Genomic DNA, 16,330 nt, shown 5'->3' with positions numbered 1-16,330 from the left:
CTGGCGCTAACCTGTTTCTCCTTTATTGTTTATAAATCTTAAACCTTCACTGCGTCCAAATAATCATTACACAGAGCTCCGCTGTTTTAAATTGCCCCCGGAACCTTTCTTATATATTTTCACTTGATGCGAGGCACAAGATGGCTGCTAACACTTCCTGGTTTGAAATGTTTCTACAAAAGCACGCTTTCTGGACCAAAACATTTCTCCCAGCCAAATTTGTCGTAATTCAGATCAGCAGTTTCACCTGTAGCCTTGTCTAAAGTTTTGTATGGAAAATGCATTTAGAAAACATGCTTTGGGACCCCCCTTTTTTCTCAACCCCCCGTCACCAATCACCCCTAAACTTACAAGGTAGGAGCTGATCAAAAAAGAGAAACATTTTGGAAAATTTCATAAACATTCGTCAAACAACGCCAAAGTTATAAGCACATGGAGGACTTAAGGAAACAGGCAGCGCAATACCCAACCCAACATGAGTAAACCCCGGTACTGCAGGGACCCCAGCGTGCCCCCGCAACCCCAGCAAGCTCCCAATATTTTTTGAAAAAATTCCCCGAGACCTAGGCCCCCTGGGGTCCGATTAAATGAAACGCGGGAACCTGCGGCCCCAGCACAAATTATGCTGATTTTTGTCTTTATAAAAATGCTTTTTTGGGCCTCGGGGGCTTCTGAGACCCCCTAGGCATGCCTATCTATAACGTGCCTGAAACCTATGGTTTTTTCAGTGAATTTCTAAGGTTTTGTAATGGATAATTTTAAAATGTACTAATTAATATATTTCTTTATTTTTATAGTCATTTCCTACATTTTTATTGTAAATACTTATATTTATTTTATTTTTAAAGTTACATTTTATATTTTTTATGTAAAATAATAACAAAAGTAAACTCAAAAAGAATGCACTGCGAGTGAAACTGCCTGGGTGAATTTGTAAGTGGTTGTTAGAGGCAGATTTACAACACCCTTGTGCCTCTTTTACTCCGCCGTTGCATCACTTTTCTGATGAAGCTGTGGTGCAAAAGTTGCGCCATGGTATGTGGTATTTAGAATGTGACGTATCTGGGAGGTGAGTCACATTGTAAATCCCTGTACCAGAAGGAGACATTCCTACATGGGGGGGGGGGGGGCTTCCAGCGCAGGAACACCTCCTAAAAGTGGCTGACTGAAATCTATAAGATTTCACTTTGTCACTTTTGGGCTCCTACTGTGTCAAAACCCTGCACTACCTTGAAGCAGGTGTAAGGATTAACACATCAGTCTGAGCATTTGGCCCCCAGAGCATTGCTGGAGATGCGTTGCACTTGCAACATAACTCAAACAATGCACCACCTTTACAGTACATATACATCACATATGTGTGCCATTTTTGTCCCATGGTACACCGCATTGTAAATACGGCACATCCATGGTGGTGGTGTCACGGAGCACAATAACTGACATATTCTTGGGGATATGCCAGTTATTGTATATGTGCCCATTAGTGTTTTAATGTAGTGAATGGATTACTACATACCGATGAACGAGTCACTACAAAACTAAAACAACAATGACAGAGTGTTTGGTGGAAGTGTAAGGATACAAACTGGTAAATTGAACGTATAAAAGACAAATTTGCAAGTATATAGAAGACTGCATACATCGTCTATAAGGGTTTGAAGCAGTCTATGCCCTAAGGCCTATTTTAATGCATGAGTACTTAGGTAGTGAGTGAATGATTACAGTTCTGCAAGGAAAGAACCTGATTGAATTTATAACAGCCTCAGTTTTACCACAGTATACAGATAAACAAATACTGCTGAATGGCTCACTACAATATTGAAACTGAAGTGTGAGAATGGTTGCTGGAAGTATAAGGATACACAATGAGGAATTGAACGTATAAAACAAAGGTTTGAAACAGCCTATGGACTAAGGCCTCTTTTAATCCATGAGTATCTAGATACTGATTACACTTCTGCAAAGAAAGTTCCTCACTAAATTTATTACAGCTTCAGTTTTACCACAGTACAATGGAAAAGAGCATACTGCTGACTGGCTGACTACAATACTAAAACAGCAGTGTCAGAGTGTTTTGTGGAAGTCTAAGGATACAGACTGGGGAATTGAAGGCATAATACACAAGTTTGCAGGTGCATACTAGATTGCATGTATACTCCATACGGATTTTAAGCAATCCATACTCTCAGACCCACTTTGCATATTTTAAATCAATACAAACATTTAAAGAATATATAACTGAATCTATAAATGCTTCACTTTTAGTGCAAATTAAATACATTAGTAGATAGTGCTCAAACCTTTATTATTTTTAAACAATACATTTATTCAATTAACATCTCATAATTTAACACACATTCCAATAGAAGTTCATCAGATATGTCATTCAGATCAATTCCCTCGTTAGCAGTTTCTGAATTAATTTGTTCTAAACTTTCAACATAATTTAATGCTTCCAGAAAATCTCCATCAAAGCTTTCGTCTTCGAAATCACACCTCACGTCTGCAGCACTAATTTCCCCTTCTTCACGGTAATTTCCTGTGACAGATACAATTACTTCTTCAATTATACTCAAGGTAATATCCAAAATCTCCTCAGTATGAGGCTGTTCTCATTCCATAATTTTTCCTTTACGTTCTTGCTCCTTGTATAAAAATATAAACAGTTAATGTTATCACTTTTCGTAATATAAAACACAAAACTACAGTTTTCACCTATTTTGGCCTCCAAAAAATACTATATAAATACTATTATCTAATAACATTCCATTAGTAGAGTTTTAGTCCTTTGCAAAATTATATAAATATAATTACTTATAAGGATATCCTGTTCTTTTCTTAAATTTTGAAACCAGTCACTCCTTATGACTATAGGAAAAAACTCAGGCTGTTATAGTAAAATACACTACTAAAAAATGTAGAATATGTCTATTCACCTTACCCATTCCAAAATAGTAAAATGCAAAAGATACTATTCATTGTCCAGAATAACACTGTGTATCTGTGTATATTTAGACACCATTATCACACTACTTTTTGAATACTTCATGTGTTTACTCTATCTCTATTCCTCATCTATAACGTAGTCTAACCCTACTAATTTCCTACCCCCTCAACTTTCGAACTAGCCTCTCCTCTAGTATTTATCTGCAACCTTGTAGCTTGCGGTTCTTTATTTTTTTCACTGCTTATAACCTATAATTACCTAACATTCATAAACCTAGGCCTCTCAGTTTATTGTCTAATTTTTATATTATTAATTTCCTTGTGTTCTTCTACTAACCTGTCTTTATGCAGTTGCTTGTTATCTATTCTGTCAATCCTTGAATATCTTGTGTTTTTCACTAATATTCCTTCATAATTCAAAAGTCTTTCTAGTATTGCTTACTCCATCTGTTCTTTCCCTTAAGACCTTTCTTAGCACAAATTTTATCGTTTCTTGTTTTAAGTTAGAGAAAATACATTGACTGAGTACATTCAATATTGTCCATAATGTCAGATACATTTACTGACTCACTTACTTGTCATACAACGTTCTTTAACTCTCTCAGAAATATTTGCACTTTCTCTTCAAGAATGTCTAAGGAGCAATTGAAAACAGGTCTGAACTCCGGAACGTCTTCGGTGAAGTGCACACTCGTTAGTGAGCGCGCGCCTCACTAAGGATTCCCCACAGGTGTGTGGTAAATGACTAGATCGCCACTGCGTCTTTCCTCGAGGCAGACATCTTAGAATTCCTCTGTTGCACTAAAGCACTACAAGTCTGTTTCCTTGCAGATTCTTCTGACCCAAAACCACCAACATCATCTACGGGTCCCCCAGGACTCATCCATCAGTCCGGCGCTGTTCAACATCTACATGGCCACCCTAACACAAGTAGCCCACCATCACAACTTAAACAACGTCTCCTACACAAACAACACCCAGCTCATCCTCTTCCTCACCAAGAAGCCACATACCACCAAAAGCAACGTCCACAACACAATGAAGGATGTCACCAACTACATAAGGAGTATCACTGTAAACATAAACTCACACAAGATGAAGGTACTCATCCTCAGACCCACCCCCTCAGCCTCGGACAACTCCTGCTACCTGACTACACTGTGAACAGTACCAACACCTACCAACCATGTACACAACCTAAGATTCAACCTCAACTCCTCCCTCTCCATGTGTAACCAAGTCTACACTGTCTCCTCGTACTACTATAACACCCTTCACATGCTCCACAACATTTACAAGTGGATCCTAACCAAAAGAAGAAGAACATTGACACAGGCCCTCATCAGCAGCAGACTACACTGTGGCAAAACACTCTACACAGGAATTCCAGCCAAACACCTACAACAACTACAACAAATCCAAAAGACCTCCACCTGAGTGACAATCAATGTCCCCTGCTGCAGCCACATCACCCACCACCTGATACACCTACATTGCCTCAATATCAACAAAAGGATCACCTTCAAGATCCTCACCCTCACTTACAAAATACTGTACAACACCAGACTAATCTACCTTAACAGCAGTAATCCTAAATTTTGATCTTAAAATTTTGCCTTTAAAAAGAATTTGGTAACTCTTTGGGCAAACGTTGCTTAAAAACGAATTGAGTATCATTACAATGTATCCAACCTTTCAGACATTTTAAATAAACAATGTAATGTCCAGATGTGGTAGAAGGTCCATCATGACAAATAATTGCCACAGCTACAAAAGTTCTTCCTGATATTGAACATTGACCGGCAACAACATTTTTAATTAAAGTTTCCAATTTTCTTCCATCAGATCTACAACGTTGCAGCATTAAAATAACATACTGTCCATATCTATGTATAAGTAATGTTGATGACATTTCTGATTTACATTGGCTGCACTCCATGTTTCGACTTGCTCCTCTAATTAGATTGTTAAAAGACACTGATTCACAGTCAGGTAAAGTCAAATATATGAATCTTTCAGTGTCTATGTTAGTGCTACATGTAAACAAACAATTTTGACAGTCTTGTTGCCATTTATAAGAAAGGCCAAACAGGTTTTCGCACATCTGTACCTTCATCTTCCAGTACACCAAGCATAAACATTAAAAATTCCTGACAATCTTTCTGAATATTCTGCATAAATTGAGTAGAACTAGAACATATGACCAAAACATTTTGAATATCAGAAACACTTTCTATTTTACTTTTATCACTACTACATTTCTCATAAACAGAATTCAACAATGAACAGAATCTTTTGTCCCGATTTTCTACAATTTGCTTTTGCAAACTTTCAAGAAAAAACAACATTAACAACTACATTAGCATTGCAATTTACACCACAACTATTTTCAAACCGATAACCAACATTCTCTTCAACACTGTCCTTTCTCTTTTTGCTTGCAGGCGCAACTTCATCTTGTTTTTTTCTTTCTCTACAGTTTCACTACAGATATTCTCAAATCTTCTTCTTCTACATACCACATGCTTTTCAAATACTGGATATTGACCTACATTGGGTGCATATTCTCTTCTTAACCTATTATACTCTTTCACACAATTTGCATCTGCACTAACCTTTGTCTCATCAAAATCAATCAAATACAATCCAGATAAAGTTCTGACTCGAGACAAAGCAACATATGCCATACCTTCTTTAAACACGGTACTTCCAATATTCACTAAAGCACTATCTACACTTAAACCTTGAGATTTATGAATGGTCACCGCATATACCAAAGGAATAGGAAACTGTTTTCTGCAGACATACAAATCTTTTACAAGCAAAAATAGAGCTGGACAACGACTAAGTTGTTGTACTTCAGCAATTTCATCAAATTAGATTTTCAGAAATTCAATCCCATCTCAACAATTTTACCCATTGCTCCATTTATTAAATCTTTTTCCACATTTAAATTACATCATAAAATTACCCTACAGTTCACACATGCATACAAATTCTTTTCTAAACCAGCAGTTTTATTATCGATTTCTCTAAAGAATCAATTTTCCTCTTCAACTTTTCACTTAAAATAATAGTGATTCCTTCATGTTCTATTTTATCAATTGCTTCCAATTTCATAATTTCTTCATTTTCCAACTTTAACATTTCTTCATTGAATATAGAACATTCATGCAGTGTTGCCATTAAGCAGATTACAGATTTGTGTTCTGCAATATTCTGCAATATTTCTGGGACAATATTTTTATTTGGAAACAAATTGGAAAGTAATCGTCTCTGTAAAGCTGGTTTGCCATCTTTGGTCATTTTTAAAATTCTTATATATTGAAGAATAGTTCCATAATCAGCATCATTTGCCTGTCGCTTATTTGTAATAAGTTCCTTATACTGAAAATATGACCAAATGTTTACATTTCCAATGCTCCCCAAAGACTTTCCAGTATCCTCATGCACCAGTGTTTTAAACACTGGTTGTCCTTTTACAGGAGTAACTTGTAGAAGATCTCCAAAAACTACGACATGTTTTCCTCTGAATAATACGTCATACTCTGTTTTAAGAATTTGCTGGGTTCTTAAATGCACAAAGCCAAGCACTAAGTTTGATACCATGCTTACCTCATCAATATTGGGAAGTTTCATTTTCCTCAACACTCTTAAAACTTCACAAGAAGCTTTTCCAGATAGCTTGTGGTATTCTAATTTGTTTTCAGGCTCTACTGGTAGCATTAATAAACGATGTAAAGTAATTCCTTTAATATTGTGTGCTGCTAATCCAGTTGGAGCAGTGACAACACAAGACAAATGCGACTCAGTTCTTTTCTGTAGAAAACTTGTGATTACTTTAATTTAAAAACTTTCTCCTGTACCAGCTTGTCCACTCACATACATAGGGATAGGTTCAAATGTTGAGCAAGAGCACTCTTTCTTCTCATGAAGTAATCCATGCTGAATCTGTTCTCTCACTTGCTCATATAGTTTTTTCTGCTCAAGATTTAGTTGTTCTTCCAAGTTTCCTAAGTTTGTTACATATTCTTGAGCTTGATACATTGCTGTTTCCACCTCTTCCATAGCAGTTTCTGCTTCATTTTGAACAATTGGTTCTCCTAGTGGGTCCTGACTCAACGGAGCAGACGTTTGACTGTCTTGATAACTATCTCTAGCAATCTCAGCTGCGATTGTAGCTTCTTGCTCAATTTAGTCGTTCAACATTTTCACATAATTAGCAAAAACAGGACATTGTATAGTATCTTTAGTTGCATTGAAGGAATCTTCATAGCTCAAAATCTCCAAGTAATTCAAATTCTGAACGCCATGGCTTGAACAGTTGCAAAAGATCTAAATAGTAAAATTCCCTTTTGTCAGGTGTTTCACAACTCGGTTTATGGTGATTCATCAAATGTCCTTTTCTTTCTTTCACCAGACATCCTTCAGAACCAATCACAGCATACATACCATTATTGATGTTTTCTGTAATATTCAGTTTAAAAATATAGTTTTGCAGCACTTCATAGAGACAAATGTTTTCAAGATGATGACTTCTATTTGGATATTATGTATCCAACATATTTGTTTTCAAAATATCTGTACTTTCTGGCTCTTTTTCAGCTAAATATTCAATTTCATGTACAGATTTAAGTACTCGGTTTCATGTTGCAGCAAGACCTAGACTCACCCAAATGATTCTTCTAGATTTGGAGTATAGACTTGCAGATGATTAGCGATCCGAGCATTCATACGCTCCAATTTCTCGATGAGATAACATCTTCAAACTGTAACTGTACAATTTCTTACTTCGACTCTTCTCGTGGGATATCTCTTCCCACATTTCCTTCAATTCCAATGTCACATATCGAGCAAAAGCAATGGAATTGTTTGCAACATATTGAATATCCATATTAGCATTCCACATGGACAAAATGACTGGGTTATAGTCAATTATGTATTTTGACTCTTTATTTCTTCTTAAGTTGTAGGTATTTTTGGGAGACTTTCTTGTGATAGTATGTCACAAAGATGACATAAAACTGTTCACTCTTCCTTTCAATATTACAGGTCATGGAAATGCAAAACAGCATTTGCTGTAGAATTTGTCCTTAGATTTGTAATTTCGATGACAGTATTTCCCACAATGATGGCTTTGGAATCATAAGACTTGTTGTCTTGAGTCTTTATCTTGTGTACTTTTGGGTACATCCCACATAGCATATTCTTCAATAAAAGACAACACAGTATCATCTGAGTCTGTTCCAAATTTAGGAGCATATGTGATCAATAATAGCATATGTATGTATGGAGCACCTCTCACTTGATACTCCTTTCTCCAAAAGAAATGCTGAACCTCTCCAAGAGGAGGATTTTTATATTGGTGATAAAAGTCATCATAGCTTTGAATCTATGATTGAAATACCTGCATACATTAACAGGATCCAAAGAGCACAATTCTCAGGTGTCCTGTATTTGATATTTAGTATATTTGGATTTGCCTCTCAAAGAAATTGAAGTAAATCATCCCAAGCATATTCAGCACAGATTAGAGTAAGGAACCATGTAGGAGTTCCTAAGTTCCTTAGCATACATTTAAGTTCTCCGTGACGACGGAACCAGTACTCATTAGTACCACGCTGACATGCCATCAGATTAATCAGCTGACATTCCAAAAAATTATCTTTCTGCTGTACTTTATCCATTAATTCCTTTGCCAAAACATTTTGCAGATGTACACCTGTTTTCAATATATGGGTTACTGCATAAGAAAGTCCAGACAAATCACTCTCAAACAAAAGATGAAACAAATTTGGAATACATTGTCTTCTGCATATAATCTTGATGTCCGGTATTCAGATGCAGGAATCTGTACAGGTCGTTCATCATATCGTCCTCCTTTTCCTGTGGGAAACAACTGAGGGAAACAACAAGCTTCCAAGCTTTTTTCCCATACACTAATGGGACTTCCTTTTGCTTCTTTCATTTGGAATAACTCTATAGCATTCCCCATCATTTCTTTGAAATGCAGTGGATGAACACCGTAATAAGTTCGTAGATTTCTTCAGTTCTGGACACATCCACTTTCAATTTGTCCAGATGGCAAGTCACTATCTTCTTGTACAGTTATTTCTTCTTCTCCCACATACACATTTTTGTAATATTGATTATTTTTTACCGGATACAATGTTGCCTTTTTCACTTTCCTAACATCCACTGATTCTTGCCAGATTTTCTTACTCTTAGTAGGAACTCCATTAACAAGAAGAAACTAAAGGTTCATCCTCTACATTTTCTACACCAATAGTTTCAATATGTTTCTTTAAATCTAGAGGCAAATATACAACTCTTCCCTTTAATCCTCTCTGTAAATCTAAGGGAGGCAATTTTCCTGTCTTAGGCTCCATACAAACAATAGCCTGAAATTGATGCACACATTGAATAAGAATAGACTCATAGGTATTTAATCCATCAGTTCAGAAGGAATATTTACCAACTCAAGATTATTATGCATAGCTCTAGCAGGCATTTTGTTCTCATCTAATTTGTTATATTAATATTTACAAATACGCTTATCAGAACCCAAATCAAAACAATTCTCAACCAACAAAAAAGTTGCAAAATCCTTCCATTCATTATTATTTTCCTTTTCACTTTTTAAATACAAATCAACACACCTGGTCTGATTTTTATAATGAATTTGTCGACAACAGATACAAGAATAATTTGGCCTTTCACCTGAAATCACCTTAAGCTTTATAATTTCTTGCTCAAAATTTTCTATACTGCAATGTTCTATATTCTCTTCCACATTTTCTTCTATTAATGTCTCAGTTTCTGCACTGTCTTCCTGAGAACCAAAGTAACTAACCTAAATTTCATCACAAACATTCGTTACATCTGATACAGATCCACGCAAAACAGCACTGTTCAACTATTTTAACATTATTGCTGGACTTTTTGCATAATACAATGTTCTCACTAAATTCCTCATTTCAGAATGATTCACTGCTAACATCCTGAAATGGTGAAAAACACTTCGACATACTTTTTTAGAAAGACAGGCCAGAGAATGACCTTGCAAACTAGTATTTTCTCTCACTCTGCAGGGGTCTAGTCCTTGCAACATCTTAATCTTTTGTTTAACACTTTCTTAGTGTAGTTGCATATGAAATTGCGTAAAAAATCAACAGATTCTTGCCGCACACTGCAAATACTACTACAATTCCAAGTGTACACTGGAGCTTTAGGACGTCTCCCAAAAACTTCACCAGCTAACACCTCTTCTGCATTTCTAGAAACAATTTTCTCTTTCTCAATAGGACAACGGTTTCTAACCTCATAAGCTTGACCACTAGTGTCAACTGCATGCAACAAATCATTACGCTCAAGATAACTTTCTTCATTAAAAAAAGCTCAGAATTTGAACTATGTTTCCATTCACCCAAAAAAACTCACAAAAATTCTTCTGTTAATTACTCTTCTCCACTTACTTTTGTCCTTCATTAAATGGATTGTCTTATCTAGTGATCTAATTCTATTGATTACTAAAATGAACAATTTTCTTTTCCATTCCAAAGCTTTCTCAACTACATTTTCTATACCTTTCTTCTTCTTATAAATTACAGTTTTTTTCTTACATACCTTAATTTCTTTAATTAAATTTGACACAAATCTATTTTAAAACATTTTTTCCTAATTTCCATAAATTGGTTTTTCCTCCTTCTACTATACACAGTTTTCTCTGCATTTGATTTTCCATGATTGTTCTCTTTATTTGTATTTTTCTTTTTCGTTGCAGATACACTAATAACATTTTCTGTTTGTGCACACTACTCTCAGTCTTTAATATTTTCCTCATAAAAGTGTTCCTTGTCTTACCAGGACTTTTTTTCTCTTTGTTAACACATTGTTCTTCATGTAAATCTTGTTGATGACTTTTCTTCAAATAAACACCATTCTTTCGTTGTTTCCGCTTTTGAAACTTGGTAGGCATCATACAGTTTTTTCAGTATCGATAAACAGAATATATAATAAAAAAATATTTAACATTACAAAAAAAAAGATATCAAATATTCTATTATATTACTTACAAAACAGAGGGAGGATTATGAGGACAAACCTGGGACTATAAATATAAAAGGACTTACAACAAAAGAGGAAAGAGTATGAAACAAGGGAAAATATAACCAAAAAAGAGAGTATAAACAGACACTGCATTATAACAGAATAAAGGAAGTATGAATAAACTGGAAAGTATGAATAGGTAAGGGAGAGTATGAAGAGAAAAATGGAAATATGAGGAGAAGAAAGAGTATAGGAGTTCTAGCAAAGGACAGTATGTATAAGGACAGAGAGAACAGTACCAGAAGAAAGCACAAAGAATGTGAGGAAAAGTGGAGCAAAAGGAAAAAATAGGTAAACAAGAACAGAGGATACAGTCTGAGGTATAAAGAAGGAGTATAAACAGGTGGAGGATTATAAAGAGTGAAAAGTGTATGATGAAAGAGACAGTAGTATGACAAGACAAACAAATATAAAGAGAGAGGTCAGTATGAAAATACAGAGAATATGAGGAAAGTGCTGCAGTGTGTATACAGGGAATCAAGGACCAGTTACAGATGTCAGCAAACAATATGAACAGATTTAAGAAGTATAAACAGAGAAGACCGAAAAATAAAATAGAAAAGAAATATGAAGAAACAGTGGAAAATATGAACACAGAAAGAAGGAATATAGGACAAAAGGCAATATAAGAAAAACTCAGTTGTAAGAGGACACATTAAGAAGTAAGAGAAGAGAGAGGAGAATATGAAAACAGGGGACATTATAACAACAGGGGGTAAAATGAGGAGAGAAATGTCACAATAACAAAAGACAACAATATTAGTAGAGAGTGCAAAGTATAAGAAAAGACAGAAGAAATGTGAGAACAGACGCAAGAGTATTAGAAGAAAAAGATGAGTATAAGAAAACAATAGGGAATACATGCAAAGAACAGCAAGAATAAGAAGAAACATAAGATATAACAACAGAAGAGTATATATGAAGAAAGGCGAAGGAATGTAAAAAGACACAGAGACAAAAATATGGAGAAAAGACAAATATAAAGGAAGACTGAGCAGAGAGGGAGTACTACGAGAAGACACTAACAAAACTATGACGACAGTGGTGAATATAAAAACAAGAGACAATATAAACAGTAGGACAAACATGCAAAAATAGGAGCAAATATGAAAAAAAGTATAAAAAGAGAACAGAATATAAGAAAAAGAAGATAGTATAATGAGAGAGGAAGGAGTAAGACCAGAGAGGAGGGAGTATGACAAGAGAGTGTAGAAAATATGCAAAAAGGGGTGAATATGGGGGAATATTATTAAGCCTGGGTGATACTATTATCGCAACTTCATCGGCAGGAAACTGCTGCTAAAGTGGCGATAATGGGCTTGATAATATGCTCTATGAAATTCTAATCGAAGCTCATGTTAGATTTGAAGAACATCTAACATGAGCTTCGATTGGAATTCCATAAAGCATATTATATTATAAAGCCCATTATCGCAACTTCATCAGCAGTTTCCTGTCGATAAAGTGGCAATAATTTTAACGCCCAGGATTGATGATATTTCCCATAGGGGCATATTATCAAGGACCGCTGTTAAAATTATCGCTGTTTTATTGGCAAGAAAATGCAGATAAAACGGCGATAATGGGCTTGATCAGCCGCATCCCATGGAGGGAGTTGCGATGGGGCAGGCAGGTCCGTAGCGCGCCCTGCATCGCAAAATGCAGAACACAATTTGTTTTATTAATTTAATTTTTTACTTACCTGCAATCATCCAGATTCCGTTGTTTATCACCCCCACCCTGCCTCTCCCCCTCCCCGCCTGTCCCACCGCAACTCCCTCCAGGGGCAGCGTCTGAACTTGATAATACGCCCTTGTTAATTCCCATAGAAGCACATGTTAACCCCAGAACATGGGCTTCTATGGGAATTAACAAGGGCATATTCTAAAGCCCGTTATCGCCGTTTCCTGCCGATAAAACAGCGATAATTTTAACACCGGTCCTTGATAATATGCCTGTCAGTGCCATGTTATCAGTAAAGGGCGATACATTATTGCCACTTTTATTGGCAGGAAACTGCCGCTAAAGCGGCAATAATGGTCTTGATAATATATCCTTGTGAATTTTTATAGAAACCCAGGCTAACACCATAACCCGGGCTTCTATGGGAATTCACAAGGACATATTAACAAGCCCATTATCAACGCTTTACCGGCAGTTTCCTGCCGATAAAAGCGGCGATAATGTATCGCCATTTACTGATAATATGGCCCATACTCCCTTAATGTACACAGACGCACAAACTAATATTAAACAAAAAAAACATAACAGCATGCATTGGAGCAAAACACATTTACTACTATAAAAGGTTTAACAACGGACGATTATAGGGGCATGTTATCAAGACAGGCGATAACATTGTCGCCGCTTTATCAGCAGTTTTCTACCCATAAAGCGGCGATAATATTATCGCCTGTCTTGATATACCCAATAATTCCTTAATGTACAAAGATGCACCTCACACATTCCCATACAACTTATCAACTCACCTTTCAAATTGATTTGTAGATTAAGAAGAATGCCACTTACACAGTGTATATTCTTATACAGAATCTCTCAAAAAAGTCAAAGTCAAAAATGTTTTATTTGTTTTGGTACTCGACAGAGGACCACAAATATAAAATAAGAAATGACATAACTACAGATACAGAAAATAGGAAAATAAATACATCACAGGTTAATATAAAAACAACATAGTTTTAAAAAACTTGTAGAAATTATAACATACAAATTCGTTCGGAGGCAATTTGCCTACTGTTAGTAATTCTTTTTCCTTAGTTAACCTGCAGGTTCGATATATAGGCTCAATATAGGAAGCATGAGCTTCTACTACTTTAGAATTAGGGCAAACAAATAATAGATGCTCCACAGTCTGTTCGCCTCCTTGACATAACGAACAGAGATAGGGAGATTCCACAACTGACCATTTAGATTTATACGATTGGACAGGTAAGATCCCTATTCGTAACATCAAGATCACCCTCCTTGCACTATGAATCAGTAAAAACATGATATAAGGCTGAATGTGTTTGTACTCTATAAGTTCTGTAAATGATTTAAATGTTTTTAGTTTATTGCTATGCGCATAGTCCAGATCAAAGCTCAACCTAGGAGTAAAACATTTAAGAAATAATTTTAGTTGTGATACAGACCATGTGAGTAGAATGTCAGTAGTAATCTCAGCCATTTTAAATACAGTTGACATATTTACTGAAAATGTTTGCTTAGCTGCTTCTGTATCAAAGGTTTCCTTTTGGAGCAGAAATCTAAGTGTTCCCTCCTTTGCATGGAGGAGATTATAGGCCCATCTAATAATGTTTGCCACAGCCGTGGCATAGGCACTTGTTATTGCAAATTCTAACCTTAGAACCTGTACTGGTGTTGAAACTGGAACCTTCATCATTCTTTTCAGAATTTTTCCCTCCTGGCGATCCATAAAGCCCCATTGTTTTATAGGGATATATTCCGTGGCATAAGAGAGGACTGCAGGGATTTTCACTTTATACATTTTTAGTAATGATGAAAAATGTCTGCTCCCCGTGGCACTATAAAGTCTGGAGAGTGCTCCGGCATGAATCTCAGATTTCTTTGTTATTTTATCTATGTGTTTTAAATTTGTTAGATTCTTTGAGAGAATCCTGCCAAGATATGTATATTCTTTTTCTTCATCAATTTTTTCCTCTCCAAGCTTCCAGGTGTATTTAACACTTTTTCTCCTCCCAGAGAAAGTGACAACTTTTGTTTTCTTTACATTCGGAATTAAGAAATTTTTGTTAGAGTATTGAAACAAAATATCAAGTGAATTTTGCAAACCGAATGGTGTTAAATCAAACATTACTATATCGTCTGCATAGAGCAACGAATGAATACTTTGTTTGTTTACTTTTGGAGGCAGGCTTGAGCCTTGCTGTAACTGCTTTGGCAGGTCACTGAGATATAGCGAGAATAACATAGGAGCTAGTAAACAGCCCTGTTTGAGACCATTTTCTGTATTTATTATTTTCGTTAGACCTTTTTCGCCCCCCATTTGGACTTGACTCCACGTTGTAGAGTGGAGGCTTATTATCGCCTGTAGCAAATGTTCGTTGATCCCAAAACTCTTCAATTTGTTCCATAAGGTGGGTCGATCAACACGATCGAATGCGGTCGAATAGTCTATAAAAGCCATATAGACCGTCTGTTTTCTTCGTGTCACATATTTATCAAGAATAACTTGAATTATTGCAATATTGTCCGTAACAGAGTGCTTTGGTCTGAAACCAGCCTGGAACATCGGTATCAGACCTAGCGAAAAAGCCCAGTTTTTTAATTGCATTAATACTTCAGCAGCGAAAATTTTTCCGGTCGCATCCATTAGTGCTATTTGACGGTAGTTCCCTGCTTCCGTTCTGAAACCTTTTTTATAAATAGGGATGATGATGCTCCCCTGCCATGACTTTGGTACTACTCCAGTGGTCAGAATGTAGTTAAATAGTGGGGTTAAGAAAAAACTCCATTCCTTGGGATTCATCTGCAGGGCTTTGATAGGGATTTGGTCAGGACCAAAGGCACCTGTGCTTCTTGCCTTGCGAATGTGAGTTTCTACCATTATTGTTGTTGTTTTAGGAATTGATGCTTTTATTTTTTCCTTTACATTATCTAGACAGTTTTCTTCAAGTTTGACCATGTTAGTTTTATAGAGATCTGTCAGATAACTTTCCCACTCTTTCGGAGGAACCGGTACTGCTAGTAATTTCTTTTTTGTTCCTGTTATTTTTGCTATTAATGACCAGTAAGTTCTTTGGTTCGGTTCTTTTGCAGCAATTTGTAAATCGACCCAGTTGCGATCTTGATAGGTTTTTTTCTTGCTTATTTTTTCTCTTCTCAATTGATTTTTCAGCTTGTTTATTTCTTTCTTTTTGGTAGGAGAAGAGTGTAAATATTGAGCTCGTATCAAGTCATTTAGTTTTTTCTTTGTCTGAGTATTCCGGATTATATTTGAATTTTTCTTCTTTGTATTACCAGTATTTCCTTGAAGATTCATTTTTATTAATGCCTCTTTGAGTTCGGTAAGCACATTCTCAAAATTTTCTATAGGATCTTCAGAGTAGTGTTTCTTTAAAAAGTGTGTTTGCTTGACCAGTGTTGCTTTTTTATCCATAGAGGATGGGTTCCAGAAGATACGTCTTTGGTCGCTATTTACCAAAGTTTCATTTCTGTAGAGGATCATCTGACCTTCTGCTACCGACTGAACCGACCAATTAGTACGTAGTTGCATCATAGCATGATCGCTGTC

This window comes from Lissotriton vulgaris, chromosome 4_1 (genome assembly GCF_964263255.1).
Source record: "Lissotriton vulgaris chromosome 4_1, aLisVul1.2, whole genome shotgun sequence".
In the NCBI taxonomy this organism is placed as follows: Eukaryota; Metazoa; Chordata; class Amphibia; order Caudata; family Salamandridae; genus Lissotriton; species Lissotriton vulgaris.
This window is presented reverse-complemented; position numbering follows the sequence as displayed.